The 18,060-nt window shown below is 43.0% G+C and overlaps 1 pseudogene; it reads left to right on the top strand.

Moving 5' to 3' along the window:
• LOC112238689 overlaps positions 1 to 18,060 on the top strand; it is a 144,930-nt pseudogene that overhangs the window by 33,451 nt on the left and 93,419 nt on the right.

The raw sequence follows: 18,060 nt of genomic DNA on the forward strand, positions 1-18,060 counted from the left end.
AATGCACATTCGGTCTATAGGTTCAGTTCGTAATGTATCTATTCACACTCGTAGAGTATACGGAGTCTTTGAGCGGAAAATCTGTCAGACAGCGTGAGAGTTACTGCTACAGCATCTCAAATGGCAACGGAAGGCAGGCGTCATCAGCACACCACTTAGCATTTTGAAAACATGTACTTCATTTTCTGAACTTTTTAAAACATGTTCTGAGGCATGTCACCTACCAGTAGGTGTCGCCTACTGCCTTGTGTGCATTATGTGAACCTACCAGTAGGTGTCGCCTACTGCCTTGTGTGCATTATGTGAACCTACCAGTAGGTGTCGCCTACTGCCTTGTGTGCATTATGTGAACCTACCAGTAGGTGTCGCCTACTGCCTTGTGTGCATTATGGAACCTACCAGTAGGTGTCGCCTACTGCCTTGTGTGCATTATGTGAACCTACCAGTAGGTGGTGGGCCAGAGGGAAGGAAATGAATTCCATCCATATTGAATTCAGGCTGTAACACATGCGGAATAAATGCTGGGTTATGAATGCTTTCTGATGGCACTGTATTTGTCAGTAGGGACCGTAACATTAGTACTTGCAAAAAAATGTATACTCTAAGGAAATGTTTTTGTCTACATTTTTTTATGTTTAGCACAGTTTTAATTTAAAAGCATTAAGGTGTCTAATAGAATACATGTAGTAAAACAAATGTAGACATTTAATAAACGAATATAGCTTCCAAAAATATTTTATTTTAGAACGGGAGGAGAGTACCAAGATGGAGGCGCGGTGGCTTCAAAATAGCGCCCCCTGTCAGCCATCTAGTGTATATACAGTATAAATCACTGCTGGAAGTGGGAGATCTGTAATCAATGCAAAATGAATTAAAATGTCCAAAGTAAGTTAGCTAAATGCGAAGGAGTAGGCTACAACCAGCAACCCTCAGGTAGGTTGTTTAATCTGAACGAAGTTGTTGTAGACCAGGACGAGGAGCGCGGCAACATAGCTTCAGTTGGTTTAGGTAGCTCGGCAACATCGCTTCAGTTGGTTAGGTAGCTCGGCAACATCGCTTCAGTTGGTTAGGTAGCTCGGCAACATCGCTTCAGTTGGTTAGGTAGCTCGGCAACATCGCTTCAGTTGGTTAGGTAGCTCGGCAACATCGCTTCAGTTGGTTAGGTAGCTCGGCAACATTGCTTCAGTTGGTTAGGTAGCTCGGCAACATCGCTTCAGTTGGTTAGGTAGCTCGGCAACATCGCTTCAGTTGGTTAGGTAGCTCGGCAACATCGGCAACATCGCTTCAGTTGGTTAGGTAGCTCTGCAACATCGCTTCAGTTGGTTAGGTAGCTCGGCAACATCGCTTCAGTTGGTTAGGTAGCTCGGCAACATCGCTTCAGTTGGTTAGGTAGCTCGGCAACATCGCTTCAGTTGGTTAGGTAGCTCGGCAACATCGCTTCAGTTGGTTAGGTAGCTCGGCAACATCGCTTCAGTTGGTTAGGTAGCTCGGCAACATCGCTTCAGTTGGTTAGGTAGCTCGGCAACATCGCTTCAGTTGGTTAGGTAGCTCGGCAACATCGCTTCAGTTGGTTAGGTAGCTCGGCAACATCGCTTCAGTTGGTTAGGTAGCTCGGCATCATCGCTTCAGTTGGTTAGGTAGCTCGGCAACATCGCTTCAGTTGGTTAGGTAGGCAACATAGCTCGGCAACATCGCTTCAGTTGGTTAGGTAGCTCGGCAACATCGCTTCAGTTGGTTAGGTAGCTCGCAACATCGGCAACATCGCTTCAGTTGGTTAGGTAGCTCGGCAACATCGCTTCAGTTGGTTAGGTAGCTCGGCAACATCGCTTCAGTTGGTTAGGTAGCTCGGCAACATCGCTTCAGTTGGTTAGGTAGCTCGGCAACATCGCTTCAGTTCGTTAGGTAGCGCGGCAACAGCTTCAGTTGGTTAGGTAGCTCGGCAACATCGCTTCAGTTCGTTAGGTAGCGCGGCAACAGCTTCAGTTGGTTAGGTAGCTAACATCTCTGTTTCAGCTAGATTCTTTACATAGATTTGATGCAACAGAAGCACTGCCAGATGGAATGATGGATAACAAGTTTGTCTAACTAGTACGAGTCTGGCAACTTTTTCTCTCTCCCTGGTCTCACACACCACCAGCCCATCACCACACTGCTGTAGACAACATCTCTCCCTAGTCTCACACACTACTGGCCCCTGTCCATCCCCACCCTGCTGTAGACAACATCTCTCCCTAGTCACACACCACCAGCCCATCCCCATCCTGCTGTAGACATCTCTCCCTAGTCACACACCACCAGCCCATCCCCATCCTACTGTAGACATCTCTCCCTAGTCTCACACACTACTGGCCCCTGTCCTGCTGTAGACAACATCTCTCCCTAGTCTCACACACTACTCGCCCCTGTCCTGCTGTAGACAACATCTCTACCTAGTCTCACACACCACTGGCCCCTGTCCATTCCTGTCCTGCTGTAGACAATATCTGTCCCTAGTCACACACACCACCAGTCCATCCCCACCCTGCTGTAGACATCTCTCCCTAGTCTCTCACACTACTGGCCCCTGTCCATCCCCACCCTGCTGTAGACACCATCTCTCCCACAGCCTGTGCAGTAAACATTTGTCTGGGGTATTGTGTGTAAAATAAAAACACATGTTTCCACTATCCAGATTTCCCATATATTTTATAAATGAATGATTCAAATAGTGAAATTATTTCAAATGCCCATCCCTGTGTTTTTCTCATTCTTTCAGGTGTTAATGTTGCACTAACCGTGTGTGTGTGTATGTGTGTGTGTTGCAGGTCTAGATGCAGAGCTGTACTATGTGAGGGATGATGTGGTAAACCACTATGCGCTCTCCTTCATCCTGCCTGTACCCAGCGAGACCAACAGCTTGCACTTCACCTGGCGCTCCTAGGATAAGGTACACGCTCGGTCTCCCACAGTCTGTCGGCAGTCACTTTGTCTGTCGGCCGGTCACGCACATGTTTCCACTATCCAGATTTCACGCTGTATTTTATAAATGTCGGCCGGTCACGCTGTTATCGGCCCATCACGCTGTGTTTTTCTCGGCCTTTCACGTGTTAATGTTGCACTCACGCTGTGTGTCGGCCGTCACGTGTGTGTGTTGCGGTCTAGATCACGCTGTACTATGTCGGGATGATGTGGTCACGCTATGCGTCGGCCTTCACGCTGTCTGTCGGCAGCGAGACCACAGCTTGCGGCTTCACCTGGCGTCGGCCGGGTCACTCGCTCTGTCGGCTCGGTCACGCTGTCTGTCGGCTGGTCACGCTGTCTGTCGGCTGGTCACGCTGTCTGTCGGCTGGTCACGCTGTCTGTCGGCCGGTCACGCTGTCTGTCGGCCGGTCACGCTGTCTGTCGGCCGGTCACGCTGTCTGTCGGCCGGTCACGCTGTCTGTCGGCCGGTCACGCTGTCTGTCGGCCGTCACGCTGTCTGTCGGCCGGTCACGCTGTCGGTCGGCCGGTCACGCTGTCTGTCGGCCGGTCACGCTGTCTGTCGGCCGGTCACGCTGTCTGTCGGCCGGTCACGCTGTCTGTCGGCCGGTCACTCTGTCTGTCGGCCGGTCACTCTGTCTGTCGGCCGGTCACTCTGTCTGTCGGCCGGTCACTCTGTCTGTCGGCCGGTCACTCTGTCGGTCGGCCGGTCACTCTGTCGGTCGGCCGGTCACTCTGTCGGTCGGCCGGTCACTCTGTCGGTCGGCCGGTCACTCTGTCGGTCGGCCGGTCACTCTGTCGGTCGGCCGGTCACTCTGTCGGTCGGCCGGTCACTCGGTCTCTCTCTCACTCAGCCGGTTACTCGGTCTCTCTCTCACTCATCCTTCTTTCCGCCCCTCTCCTACAGGTTGATTACAGGATGGGTTTCCATGTAGACAAACCTGCAGCTATGAACCAACCACAGAGCAACATCTCTGCCCAGGGGGAGGTGCCTCGCACAGCCTCAGGTCTGTCAACCAATCATCACTTCCCATCCTCCACTGGTATTATGAACATTATAATTATCTTCTATATTTTAAAAGTATGTATTAATATTCAGAGCCACGAAAAATGTATTTGAGTTCTTCTGGAACGTGTGTGTTGCTAGATCAGTCAATCAATCAAATTATATTATAAAGCCCGCAGTAGGGTACCTAATACAGCCCGCAGTAGGGTCCCTGATACAGCCCGCAGTAGGGTCCCTGATACAGCCCGCAGTAGGGTCCCTGATACAGCCCGCAGTAGGGTCCCTGATACAGCCCGCAGTAGGGTCCCTGATACAGCCCGCAGTAGGGTGCCTGATACAGCCCGCAGTAGGGTGCCTGATACAGCCCGCAGTAGGGTGCCTGATACAGCCCGCAGTAGGGTGCCTGATACAGCCCGCAGTAGGGTGCCTGATACAGCCCGCCGTAGGGTACCCGATAAAGCCCGCAGTAGGGTACCCGATAAAGCCCGCAGTAGGGTACCCGATAAAGCCCGCAGTAGGGTACCCGATACAGCCCGCAGTAGGGTACCTAATAAAGCCCGCAGTAGGGTCCCTAATAAAGCCCGCAGTAGGGTCCCTAATAAAGCCCGCAGTAGGGTACCCAATAAAGCCCGCAGTAGGGTACCCAATAAAGCCCGCAGTAGGGTACCCAATAAAGCCTGCAGTAGGGTAACTAGACCGACCCCTGAACTAGTAGGAACCCAGTGTAATCTCTCTATGTCTGTCGCTGTGTTGGCTCTCTCTCTGTCAATCTGTGTTTCTCTCTCTGTGTGTGTAGTGTTCAGAGTGGACCTGTTCTGCTCAGGGAAGGTAGATGGAGAGGCGGTCCTGACGGTACAGCTCAACCTCACCAGCCACTCGAACAACTTCACAGTCCTCAACTTCAAGAGGAGGAAAATGTGCTACAAACGTAAGACGACTCTTCCTGTCAGTCAGGGTCGGAACAGTATAACCGTGTCATCGACGATTATGAGTGAAGACCGTGAATAAAATAACAGTTGTAATTGTTCAAATTAATGAATTCTATTGTATTTTTTAGGTAAATATATACACAATAGCAGTAGTGTAAATGAATAATTATTATAAACAATTGTTTTTCTACCTTAAACCATCAAACTGTCTCCATCTCCCCCCCTCCAACGTGCTCTCCCTCTGATTCTGTAACACCGTCTGTGTCTGTGGCGATGCTGGAACACCGTTTGTCTGTGGCGATGCTGGAACACCGTTTGTCTGTGGCGATGCTGGAACACCGTTTGTCTGTGGCGATGCTGGAACACCGTTTGTCTGTGGCGATGCTGGAACACCGTTTGTCTGTGGCGATGCTGGAACACCGTTTGTCTGTGGCGATGCTGGAACACCGTTTGTCTGTGGCGATGCTGGAACACAGTTTGTCTGTGGCGATGCTGGAACACCGTTTGTCTGTGGCGATGCTGGAACACCGTTTGTCTGTGGCGATGCTGGAACACCGTCTAGCAGCCTGTGCTAGTTGATGATAATCCTAGTCATATTAGCAGCCTGTGCTGCAATTATATTAGCACAGCTGAAAACTGTTGTGTTGGTTAAAGAAGCAATAAAACTGGCCTTTAGACTCGTTGAGTATCTGGAGCATCAGCATTTGTGGGTTCGATTACAGGCTCAAAATGGCCAGAAACGATCAACTGTCTTCTGAAACTCATCAGTCTATTCTTGTTCTGAGAAATAAAGGCTATTCCATGCGAGAAATTGTCAAGAAACTGAAGATCTCGTACAACGCTGTGTACTACTCCCTTCACAGAACAGCGCAAACGGGCTCTAACCAGAATAGAAAGAGGAGTGTTCGGCCCCGGTGCACAACTGAACAATGGGACATGTACATTAGAGTATCTAGTTTGAGAAACAGACGCCTCACAAGTCCTCAACTGGCAGCTTCATTAAATAGTACCCGCAAAACACCAGTCTCAACGTCAACAGTGAAGAGGCGACTCCGGAATGTTGACCTTCTAGGCAGAGTTCACAAAGAAAAATCCATATCTCAAACTGGCCAATAAAAAGAAAAGATTAAGATGGGCAAAAGAACAGACACTGAACAGAGGAACTCTGTCGTCAAGGATCTCTCTGTACTCATCTCATCTTTCCCTCAATCCTGACTAGTCTCCCAGTCCCTGCCACTGAAAAACATTCCCACGGCTTGTTGCTGCCACCACCGTGCTTCACCGTAGGGATGGTGCCAGGTTTCCTCCAGATATAATGCTTGTCCTTCAGGCCAAAGAGTTCAGTCTTGGTTTCATCAGACCAGAGAATCCTGTTTAAAAGGCTGTCATGTGCCTTTTACTGAGGAGTGGCTTCCGTCTGGCCACTCTACCATAAAGGCCTGATTGGTGGAGTGATGAAGAGATGGTTGTCCTTCTGTAAGGTTCTCCCATCTCCACAGAGGAACTCTGGAGCTCTGTCAGAGTGACCACAGGGTTCTTGGTCACCTCCCTGACCAAGGCCCTTCTCCCCCGATTGCTCAGTTCTCCTGGGCGGCCAGCTCTAAGAAGAGTCTTGGTGGTTCCAAACTTCTTATATTTAAGAATGATGGAGGCCACTGTGTTCTTGGGGAACTTCAATGCTGCAGACATGTTTTGGTACCCTACCCCAAATCTGTGCCTCGGCAATTCCTTCGACCTCATGGCTTGGTTTTTGCTCTGACATGCACTGTCAACTGTGGGACCTTATATAGACAGGTGTGTGCCTTTGCAAATCATGTTCAATCAGTTGAATTGACCAAAGGTGGACTCCAATCAAGTTGTAGAACCATCTGAGGGATGATAGATGGAAATAGGATGCACCTGAGCTCAATTTCGAGTCTCATAGCAAAGGGTCTGAATACTTATGTAAATAAGGTATTTCTGATTTTATATTTAATACATTTGCTTAAATGTCTAAACCTGTTTTCACTTTGTCATTATGGACTATTGTGTGTAGATTTCTGAGGATTTTAAAAATGTATTTAATCCGTTTTAGAATAAGGCTTTAATGTAACAAAATGTGGAAAAAGTCCAGGGATTTCAGTACTTTCTGAAAGCGTTATGTTGATGGAAAGGTGTTTGTCTTAAGTTCTTCTGCTGCTATTTTCAACCACACTAGATAATTACACACACACACACACCCTGCTTGTCATATGCTTGCTGAGAGGAAACGGACAATAAATCTAATAACGCTATGTCCGCTACGGCTTATTTTAAACACGAGTCAAATCAGCCACCTGAGGATGGTAGTGTTTTTGTGCCTCTCTCTGCCTCATATACTGTGTTGTAAAATGGTATCTGTCCAGGACTGTTAAGCAGCTGGCTATTTCTAAGTTGTATCACATCTTGGTAAATGCTTAGTTTGTGAAATCTGTGTGGCTCCATTCTTGTATACATCGGTCTACCAATCCCCTTAATGTCCCGCTACTGATCTTCATTTTGCTTCCTGCTCTAAAACATTCTTCCTCCTCTGTGTATCTCTAACAGGAATTGATTCTGATCCGAAGATTACACCGGTCTCCAACAACAAGACCATTCAGAGGCCAGAGAGTAAGTAGGCCAATCCAATCCATATAGCCATACATCCTATATCCTGTTCCCTAAACCAGCTCTGTATAGCCATACATCCTATATCCTGTCCCCTAAACCAACTAGACTAGAATGTTAGTGGATAGGCTCAGACGAAGTGGCAGTATACAGCCACAGAGCTTAATGGAACACAGAATGAATTGTAGGATCTCCATGTATATAGCTCAATAAGGCTCTCCTCCACCTCCATGTATTCAGCCATGCAGTTCAATAAGGCTCTCCTCCACCTCCATGTATTCAACCATGCAGTTCAATAAGGCTCTCCATGTATACAGCCATGCAGTTCAACAAGGCTCTCCTCCACCTCCATGTATTCAGCCATGCAGTTCAATAAGGCTCTCCATGTATACAGCCATGCAGTTCAACAAGGCTCTCCTCCACCTCCATGTATACAGCCATGCAGTTCAATAAGTCTTTCCTCCATGTACACAGCCATGCAGTTCAATAAGGCTCTCCTCCACCTCCATGTATACAGCCATGCAGTTCAATAAGGCTCTCCATGTATACAGCCATGCAGTTCAATAAGGCTCTCCATGTAATACAGCCATGCAGTTCAATAAGGCTCTCCATGTATACAGCCATGCAGTTCAATAAGGCTCTCCATGTAATACAGCCATGCAGTTCAATAAGGCTCCATGTATACAGCCATGCAGTTCAATAAGGCTGTCCATGTAATACAGCCTTGCAGTTCAATAAGGCTGTCCATGTATACAGCCATGCAGTTCAATAAGGCTCTCCATGTATACAGCCATGCAGTTCAATAAGGCTCTCCTCCACCTCTATGTATATAGCCATGCAGCTCAATCCAAGGTCCAAGATGGCGTAGCAGTAAGTCGTCCGGTCGCGTCGTGTCCCTTGTATATATCGTTTCTTTTTCGTTTTTTACATATTTTTCTTCGCATATCTCTTTAAAAACATTTTGCTAAACCTAAGCTTCCCAATACTCTCCTGCAACCCGCCTCACCCAATGTAGCTATTTTTCCTAAAGTATTTATATTTACTTCGGAACCGGAACCCCTCAACTGAAGCTAGCCAGCTAACTACCAGCTATGCTAGCGGTCTTCAGCTAACCGGTCATCAGCTAAGCTAACCTTTAGCTCGGAAAGCTCTCGCCAGTTCGAACAACGCGACTCTAACCAGAGCATAACGGACCTATTTATTTTTCATCCCCAGATACCCAACGCAAACGGAACATTTTTCAGCTGGATCTTCACAACTAGCTATCTAGCTAAACCGCAACCCCGGATGATTACTCCTGGCTAGCGTTTCCACCCACTTAGCGTGAAGCTAGCCCGGCCAGCGCACCTGTGCTACCACCGTAGCATACTCCTGGGCTACAATACCCGGGCCCACGACCGGTCTATCGATGTCACCGCATGAAGAGGAATAAACAGACTCACCCCATCGCGACGTCCCCCAAAGGCTAACTCTCTAGCCCTCGCTATCTCCCTGCTTGCTAAATTCGGCCTGCTAACTGCTAGCTTGTCTAGCCCCGATCCGCTAACTGCTACCTTGTTTAGCCCGGGCCTACGAACTGTTAGCTTGTTAGCACAGGCCTGCTAACCGTCTGAATCGCCGCGTCCCAACCACTCACTGGACCCATATTTACTTTCTATCTCTTCTTGATTTTTAATCTGTTTATACCTTTCCGGAAACCTGCCTCACCCAATGTGATACGGAATCGCAATTATTTTTAATTTTTAGAACACACTCAAGAACCTCCAGAAGCTAACCAGCTAACTAGCTACAAGCTATTTAGTCATTGTTAACTTTTTTTCAACCTGGATAACACTCGCCAGTCCAGCTTCCCTGCCCCATCCACCGCTGCCCCCTGGACACTGATCTCTTGGCTACATAGATGATGCACTCTGGACTGTCCATTAATCACGGTACTCCATTCTGCTTGTTTATGTTTTATCTGTCGGCCCCGTTCCCTAGTCAACGCCATTTTACCTGCTGTTGTTGTGCTAGCTGATTAGCTGTTGTCTCACCTACGGTTTTAGCTAGCTTTCCCAATTCAACACCTGTGATTACTGTATGCCTCGCTGTATGTCTCTCTCAAATGTCAATATGCCTTGTATACTGTTGCTCAGGTTAGTTATCATTGTTCTAGTTCACAATGGAGCCCCTAGTTCTACTCTTCATACCCCTGATAACTCCTTTGTCCCACCTCCCACACATGCGGTGACCTCACCCATTACAACCAGCATGTCCAGAGATACAACCTCTCTCATCATCACCCAGTGCCTGGGCTTACCTCCGCTGTACCCGCACCCCACCATACCCCTGTCTGTGCATTATGCCCTGAATATATTCTACCATGCCCAGAAACCTGCTCCTCTTATTCTCTGTCCCCAACGCTCTAGGCGACCAGTTTTGATAGCCTTTAGCCGCACCCTCATACTACTCCTTCTCTGTTCCGCGGGTGATGTGGAGGTAAACCCAGGCCCTGCATGTCCCCAGGCACCCTCATTTGTTGACTTCTGTGATCGAAAAAGCCTTGGTTTCATGCATGTCAACATCAGAAGCCTCCTCCCTAAGTTTGTTTTACTCACTGCTCTAGCACACTCTGCTAACCCTGATGTCCTTGCTGTGTCTGAATCCTGGCTCAGGAAGGCCACCAAAAATTCAGAGATTTCCATACCCAACTATAACATCTTCCGTCAAGATAGAACTGCCAAAGGGGGAGGAGTTGCAGTCTACTGCAGAGAGAGCCTGCAAAGTAATGTCATACTTTCCAGGTCCATACCCAAACAGTTCGAACTACTAATTTTGAAAATTACTCTCTCCAGAAATAAGTCTCTCACTGTTGCCGCCTGCTACCGACCCCCCCTCAGCTCCCAGCTGTGCCCTGGACACCATTTGTGAATTGATCGCCCCCCATCTAGCTTCAGAGTTTGTTCTGTTAGGTGACCTAAACTGGGATATGCTTAACACCCCAGTCCTACAATCTAAGCTAGATGCCCTCAATCTCACACAAATCATCAAGGAACCCACCAGGTACAACCCTAACTCTGTAAACAAGGGCACCCTCATAGACATCATCCTGACCAACTGGCCCTCCAAATACACCTCCGCTGTCTTCAACCAGGATCTCAGCGATCACTGCCTCATTGCCTGTATCCGCTACGGAGCCGCAGTCAAACGGCCACCCCTCATCACTGTCAAACGCTCCCTAAAACACTTCTGTGAGCAGGCCTTTCTAATCGACCTGGCCCGGGTATCCTGGAAGGACATTGACCTCATCCCGTCAGTTGAGGATGCCTGGTCATTCTTTAAAAGTAACTTCCTCACCATTTTAGATAAGCATGCTCCGTTCAAAAATGCAGAACTAAGAACAGATACAGTCCTTGGTTCACCCCAGACCTGACTGCCCTCGACCAGCACAAAAACATCCTGTGGCGGACTGCAATAGCATCGAATAGTCCCCATGATATGCAACTGTTCAGGGAAGTCCGGAACCAATACACGCAGTCAGTCAGGAAAGCTAAGGCCAGCTTCTTCAGGCAGAAGTTTGCATCCTGTAGCTCCAACTCCAAAAAGTTCTGGGACACTGTGAAGTCCATGGAGAACAAGAGCACCTCCTCCCAGCTGCCCACTGCACTGAGGCTAGGTAACACGGTCACCACCGATAAATCCATGATTATTGAAAACTTCAATAAGCATTTCTCAACGGCTGGCCATGCCTTCCGCCTGGCTACTCCAACCTCGGCCAACAGCTCCGCCCCCGGCAGCTCCTCGCCCAAGCCTCTCCAGGTTCTCCTTTACCCAAATCCAGATAGCAGATGTTCTGAAAGAGCTGCAAAACCTGGACCCGTACAAATCAGCTGGGCTTGACAATCTGGACCCCCTATTTCTGAAACTATCCGCCGCCATTGTCGCAACCCCTATTACCAGCCTGTTCAACCTCTCTTTCATATCGTCTGAGATCCCCAAGGATTGGAAAGCTGCCTCAGTCATCCCCCTCTTCAAAGGGGGAGACACCCTGGACCCAAACTGTTACAGACCTATATCCATCCTGCCCTGCCTATCTAAGGTCTTCGAAAGCCAAGTCAACAAACAGGTCACTGACCATCTCGAATCCCACCGGACCTTCTCCGCTGTGCAATCTGGTTTCCGAGCCGGTCACGGGTGCACCTCAGCCACACTCAAGGTACTAAACGATATCATAACCGCCATCGATAAAAGACAGTACTGTGCAGCCGTCTTCATTGACCTTGCCAAGGCTTTCGACTCTGTCAATCACCATATTCTTATCGGCAGACTCAGTAGCCTCGGTTTTTCGGATGACTGCCTTGCCTGGTTCACCAATTACTTTGCAGACAGAGTTCAGTGTGTCAAATCGGAGGGCCTGCTGTCCGGTCCTCTGGCAGTCTCTATGGGGTGCCACAGGCTTCAATTCTCGGGCCGACTCTTTTCTCTGTATATATCAATGATGTTGCTCTTGCTGCGGGCGATTCCCTGATCCACCTCTACGCAGACGACACCATTCTATATACTTTCGGCCCGTCATTGGACACTGTGCTATCTAACCTCCAAACGAGCTTCAATGCCATACAACACTCCTTCCGTGGCCTCCAACTGCTCTTAAACGCTAGTAAAACCAAATGCATGCTTTTCAACCGATCGCTGCCTGCACCCGCATGCCCGACTAGCATCACCACCCTGGATGGTTCCGACCTTGAATATGTGGACATCTATAAGTACCTAGGTGTCTGGCTAGACTGCAAACTCTCCTTCCAGACTCATATCAAACATCTCCAATCGAAAATCAAATCAAGAGTCGGCTTTCTATTCCGCAACAAAGCCTCCTTCACTCACGCCGCCAAGCTTACCCTAGTAACACTGACTATCCTACCGATCCTCGACTTCGGCGATGTCATCTACAAAATGGCTTCCAACACTCGACTCAGCAAACTGGATGCAGTCTATCACAGTGCCATCCGTTTTGACACTAAAGCACCTTATACCACCCACCACTGCGACTTGTATGCTCTAGTCAGCTGGCCCTCGTTACATATTCGTCGCCAGACCCACTGGCTCCAGGTCATCTACAAGTCCATGCTAGGTAAAGCTCCGCCTTATCTCAGTTCACTGGTCACGATGGCAACACCCATCCGTAGCACACGCTCCAGCAGGTGTATCTCACTGATCATCCCTAAAGCCAACACCTCATTTGGCCGCCTTTCGTTCCAGTACTCTGCTGCCTGTGACTGGAACGAATTGCAAAATCGCTGAAGTTGGAGACTTATCTCCCTCACCAACTTCAAACATCAGCTATCTGAGCAGCTAACCGATCGCTGCTGCTGTACATAGTCTATTGGTAAATAGCCCACCCATTTTCACCTACCTCATCCCCATACTGTTTTTATTTATTTACTTTTCTGCTCTTTTGCACACCAATATCTCTACCTGTACATGACCATCTGATCATTTATCACTCCAGTGTTAATCTGCAAAATTGTAATTATTCACCTACCTCCTCATGCCTTTTGCACACATTGTCTATAGACTCCCCCTTTGTTTTTCTACTGTGTTATTGACTTGTTAATTGTTTATTCCATGTGTAACTCTGTGTTGTCTGCTCACACTGCTATGCTTTAATAAAGGTGAAATAAAAATAAAAATAAGGCTCTCCATGTATTCAGCCATGTAGTTCAATAAGGCTCTCCCCCCTCGTTCACCTCTCCAGTCATCTCTGTTATAGCCTCTGCCTCAGCAAGGCAGTGCAACAAGGCAGTATAATACTAGACCTAGAGGGAGATGGGTTTTATCCTTTTGAAACTCTGATTCCCCCCTCTCAACCCCCCCCGCCCCTCTCGACCTCTCCAGTCACCTCTCCCTCTCTCCAGTCACCTCTCCCTCTCTCCAGTCACCTCTCCATGGGGTTTATTCAGGACTATTATAGTGAACTGTGTGCTGCTGCTGCCTCAGTGACCAGCAGCCATTAGCTGTCCTGATACTTAGTACTTGGTACTTGCCTTCTTCTGCTTGGTTGGGCCTGGACCTGAGGCATCTCAGAAAAGCTTTTAAAAGGCACAGGGATGAGAGGAGAGCTTTCAGACAGAGAGATGAGCTTAGACTGAGAGAGGGACTGAGACCAGCTTGGGTCAGAAGCTTTGCTATTTAGAACTCCATTAGACTTGGACAGTATCCAGATTGTCATACCTTCATACAGACCTTATGCCATACCGGGATATTTGATAATACCGACACTGAACACAGTGAACGCTATTTTCAAACCCCAACTGTGCCTATTGTAATCTGAATGTTAGCAATGCAAAATCCCATAGAGAATGCTAACGAGTGCATTGTGATTTGTTGTTTTTGTCTCTGATCTGAAGTATTTGCAGGACAGATATCCCAACTCAAAAATGCTACTCCTAGTTTGCTGCACAAATCAAATATTATACAGAAAGGCTCTTGATCCAGGAAGGGATTCTCTGTTGTTACCAAGCCAACCTTGATTTTGGAAGAAGCTTAGCTATATCGCTAACTAGCTACTAAATTAGCAAACCAAATGCACAACTGCAGAGCGTTTTTGTGGACAGTTAACTTAATAGTTATATGATATCTAGCTGGTAAACATTTTAGTTGTGAATTCCGTACTGTAACTAGATCACCTGGTACCTGCTGCACAACAATGAGAGACTCACACGGCTCCGGTCTCTCGTCGTTGTGTACTTGTAAACAAACATCATGTGACTGGGGAGTACTGGTTAGCTTCATAATGAAACACTGTGGCAGGTGAAATGAAGAACGCCATCTTTATCTTCTAACGTATTGCACAAGTTGACTGCAGGTATGTGGACACCTGCTCGTTGAATATCTCATCCCAAAATCATGGGCATTAATATGGAGTTGGTCCCCCTTTTGCTGCTATAACAGCCTCCACTTTTCTGGGAAGACTTTCCACTAATGTTGGAACAATGCTGATGGGACTTGCCTCCATTCAGTCACAAAAGCATTAGTGAGGTTTGGGACTGATGTTGGGGGATTAAACCTGGCTTGCAGTCGGTGTGCATGGGACATTGTCATGCTGAAACAGGAAAGGGCCTTCCCCAAACTGTTGTCACAAGGTTGGATGCACAGAATTGTCTAGAATCTCATTGTTTACTGTAGCATCCCAATGTTGGGGTGTTTTGTGATGTCTCTCTCTCTCTCTAACCTCTGACCTCTATCCCTCTCTCTCCTCCAGATGGAGTGTCCATTCCTACCACCTCTACCAGGGTGTTTTATATCAGTGTTGGGGTGTGCTGTCTGTCTCTCTCTCTCCTCCAGATGGAGTGTCCATTCCTACCACCTCTACCAGAGTGTTCTATATCAGTGTTGGGGTGTGCTGTCTGTCTCTCTCTCTAACCTCTGACCTCTATCCCCCTCTCTCCTCCAGATGGAGTGTCCATTCCTACCATCTCTACCAGGGTGTTCTATATCAGTGTTGGGGTGTGCTGTCAGTCTCTCTCTCTAACCTCTGACCTCTATCCCTCTCTCTCCTCCAGATGGAGTGTCCATTCCTACCACCTCTACCAGGGTGTTCTATATCAGTGTTGGGGTGTGCTGTCAGTCTCTCTCTCTAACCTCTGACCTCTATCCCTCTCTCTCCTCCAGATGGAGTGTCCATTCCTACCACCTCTACCAGGGTGTTCTATATCAGTGTTGGGGTGTGCTGTCAGTCTCTCTCTCTAACCTCTGACCTCTATCCCTCTCTCTCCTCCAGATGGAGTGTCCATTCCTACCACCTCTACCAGGGTGTTCTATATCAGTGTTGGGGTGTGCTGTGCTGTCATCTTCCTGGTGGCCATTGTCTTGGCTGTTATGCATCTACACAGCATGAAAAGAGTAGAACTGGACAACAGGTCAGTAGCTGGGGGGCCTCTAAGGAGGATCAGTGGTGTTGTATTGAAGTCTCACACAGTGTGCTGTCCCTTTAGACTTACCTCCTATTCATCCGGTGCTCCCCTAACCTTCTCACTTCAACTGATCTCCATCTACAGTGCCCTCTGTAATTATTGGGGATTTTTGAAAATGGTTTATTTTGGCTTTATACTTCAAACTTTTGGATTTTAAGTATATAATATATTTATATATTTATATGTATATATATTTATATGTATATATATTTATATGTATTTATATATTTATATTTATATATATTTATATTTATATATATTTATATGTATTTATATATTTATATTTATATATATTTATATATGTATTTATATATTTATATATATATATTTATATGTATATATATTTATATGTATATATATTTATATGTATATATATTTATATGTATATATATTTATATGTATATATATTTATATGTATTTATATGTATATATATTTTATATGTATATATATTTATATGTATATATATTTATATGTATATATATTTATATGTATATATTTATATGTATTATATTTATATGTATATATATTTATATGTATATATATTTATATGTATATATATATTTTATATGTATATATATTTATATGTATATATATTTATATGTATATATATTTATATGTATATATATTTATATATATATATATATATTATATGTATATATATTTATATGTATATATATTTATATGTATATATATTTATATATATATATTTATATGTATATATATTTATATGTATATATATTTATATGTATATATATTTATATGTATATATATTTATATGTATATGTATATATATTTATGTATATATATTTATATGTATATTATTTATATGTATATATATTTATATGTATATATATTTATATGTATATATATATATATATTTATATATATATGTATATATATTTATATGTATATATTTATATGTATATATATTTATATGTATATATATTTATATGTATATATATTTATATGTATATATATTTATATGTATATATATTTATATATTTATATGTATATTTATATATTTATATGTATATATATTTATATGTATATATATTTATATGTATATATATATTTATATGTATATATATTTATATGTATATATATATGTATATATATTTATATGTATATATATATATATATTTATATGTATATATATTTATATATTTATATGTATATATATTTATATGTATATATATTATATATATATATATATATTTATATGTATATATTTTATATATTATATATATTTATATATTTATATTATATATATTTATATGTATATATATTTATATATATATATATTTATATATTTATATGTATATATATTTTATATGTATATATATTTATATATGTATATATATATATTTATATATATATATATTTATATATATATATTTATATATTTATATGTATATATATTTATATGTATATATATTTATATATATATATATTTATATGTATATATATTTATATGTATATATTTATATATGTATATATATATTTATATGTATATATATTTATATTATATATATGTATATATATTTATATGTATATATATTTATATGTATATATATATATATATTTATATATATATTATATATATTTATATGTATTTATATATTTATATGTATATATATTATATGTATATATATTTATATGTATATATATTTATATGTATATATATTTATATATATTTATATGTATATATATTTATATGTATATATATTTATATGTATATATATTTATATGTATATATATTTATATGTATATATATTTATATATATTTATATGTATATATATTTATATGTATATATATTTATATGTATATATATTTATATGTATATATATTTATATGTGTATATATTTATATGTATATATATTTATATGTATATATATTTATATATTTATATGTATATATATTTATATGTGTATATATTTATATGTATTTATATGTATATATGTATATATATTTATATGTATTTATATATTTATATTTATATATATATTTTTATATTTATATATATTTATATTTATATTTATATTTATATATATTTATATTTATATTTATATTATTATATATATTTATATTTATATATATTTATATATATATATTTATATATGTTATTTATATATTTTTTTTTATATTTATATGTATATATATTTGTGAATTTGTCCTACAATTTTGGGGGAGCAAAAGTATTGGGACATTCACATGTGTATTAAAGTAGTACAAAGTTAAGTATTTTTTAAGAAAGTTAGAGGCACAAATATCCTAACCCCCCCCCCAAAAAAAATGTTAACCTCTCGTAATGGTGAAAGGTTAGCATTTCTTGGGGGTTAATTATATTTGTGTATCTGTAACTTTCTGACTCATTATTCACGATTCCTTCATTATCCATAATCATGGTAGCATCCAGACTAGCATCCGAACAAAATAATCTGAAACGCAATCAAAACATACCAGCCAATGTGTCGAGTCACAAGGGACCAAATACTTCCTTTTACTACACATGAATTTGTCCCAGTTCTTTGCGGTAAAATGTTGTGACTATTGTACAAAAATTACTGGGGGGCTGTAATTTCGGTAAA

The sequence above is a fragment of the Oncorhynchus tshawytscha genome, linkage group LG05 (genome assembly GCF_018296145.1).
Source record: "Oncorhynchus tshawytscha isolate Ot180627B linkage group LG05, Otsh_v2.0, whole genome shotgun sequence".
NCBI classification, from domain to species: domain Eukaryota; kingdom Metazoa; phylum Chordata; class Actinopteri; order Salmoniformes; family Salmonidae; genus Oncorhynchus; species Oncorhynchus tshawytscha.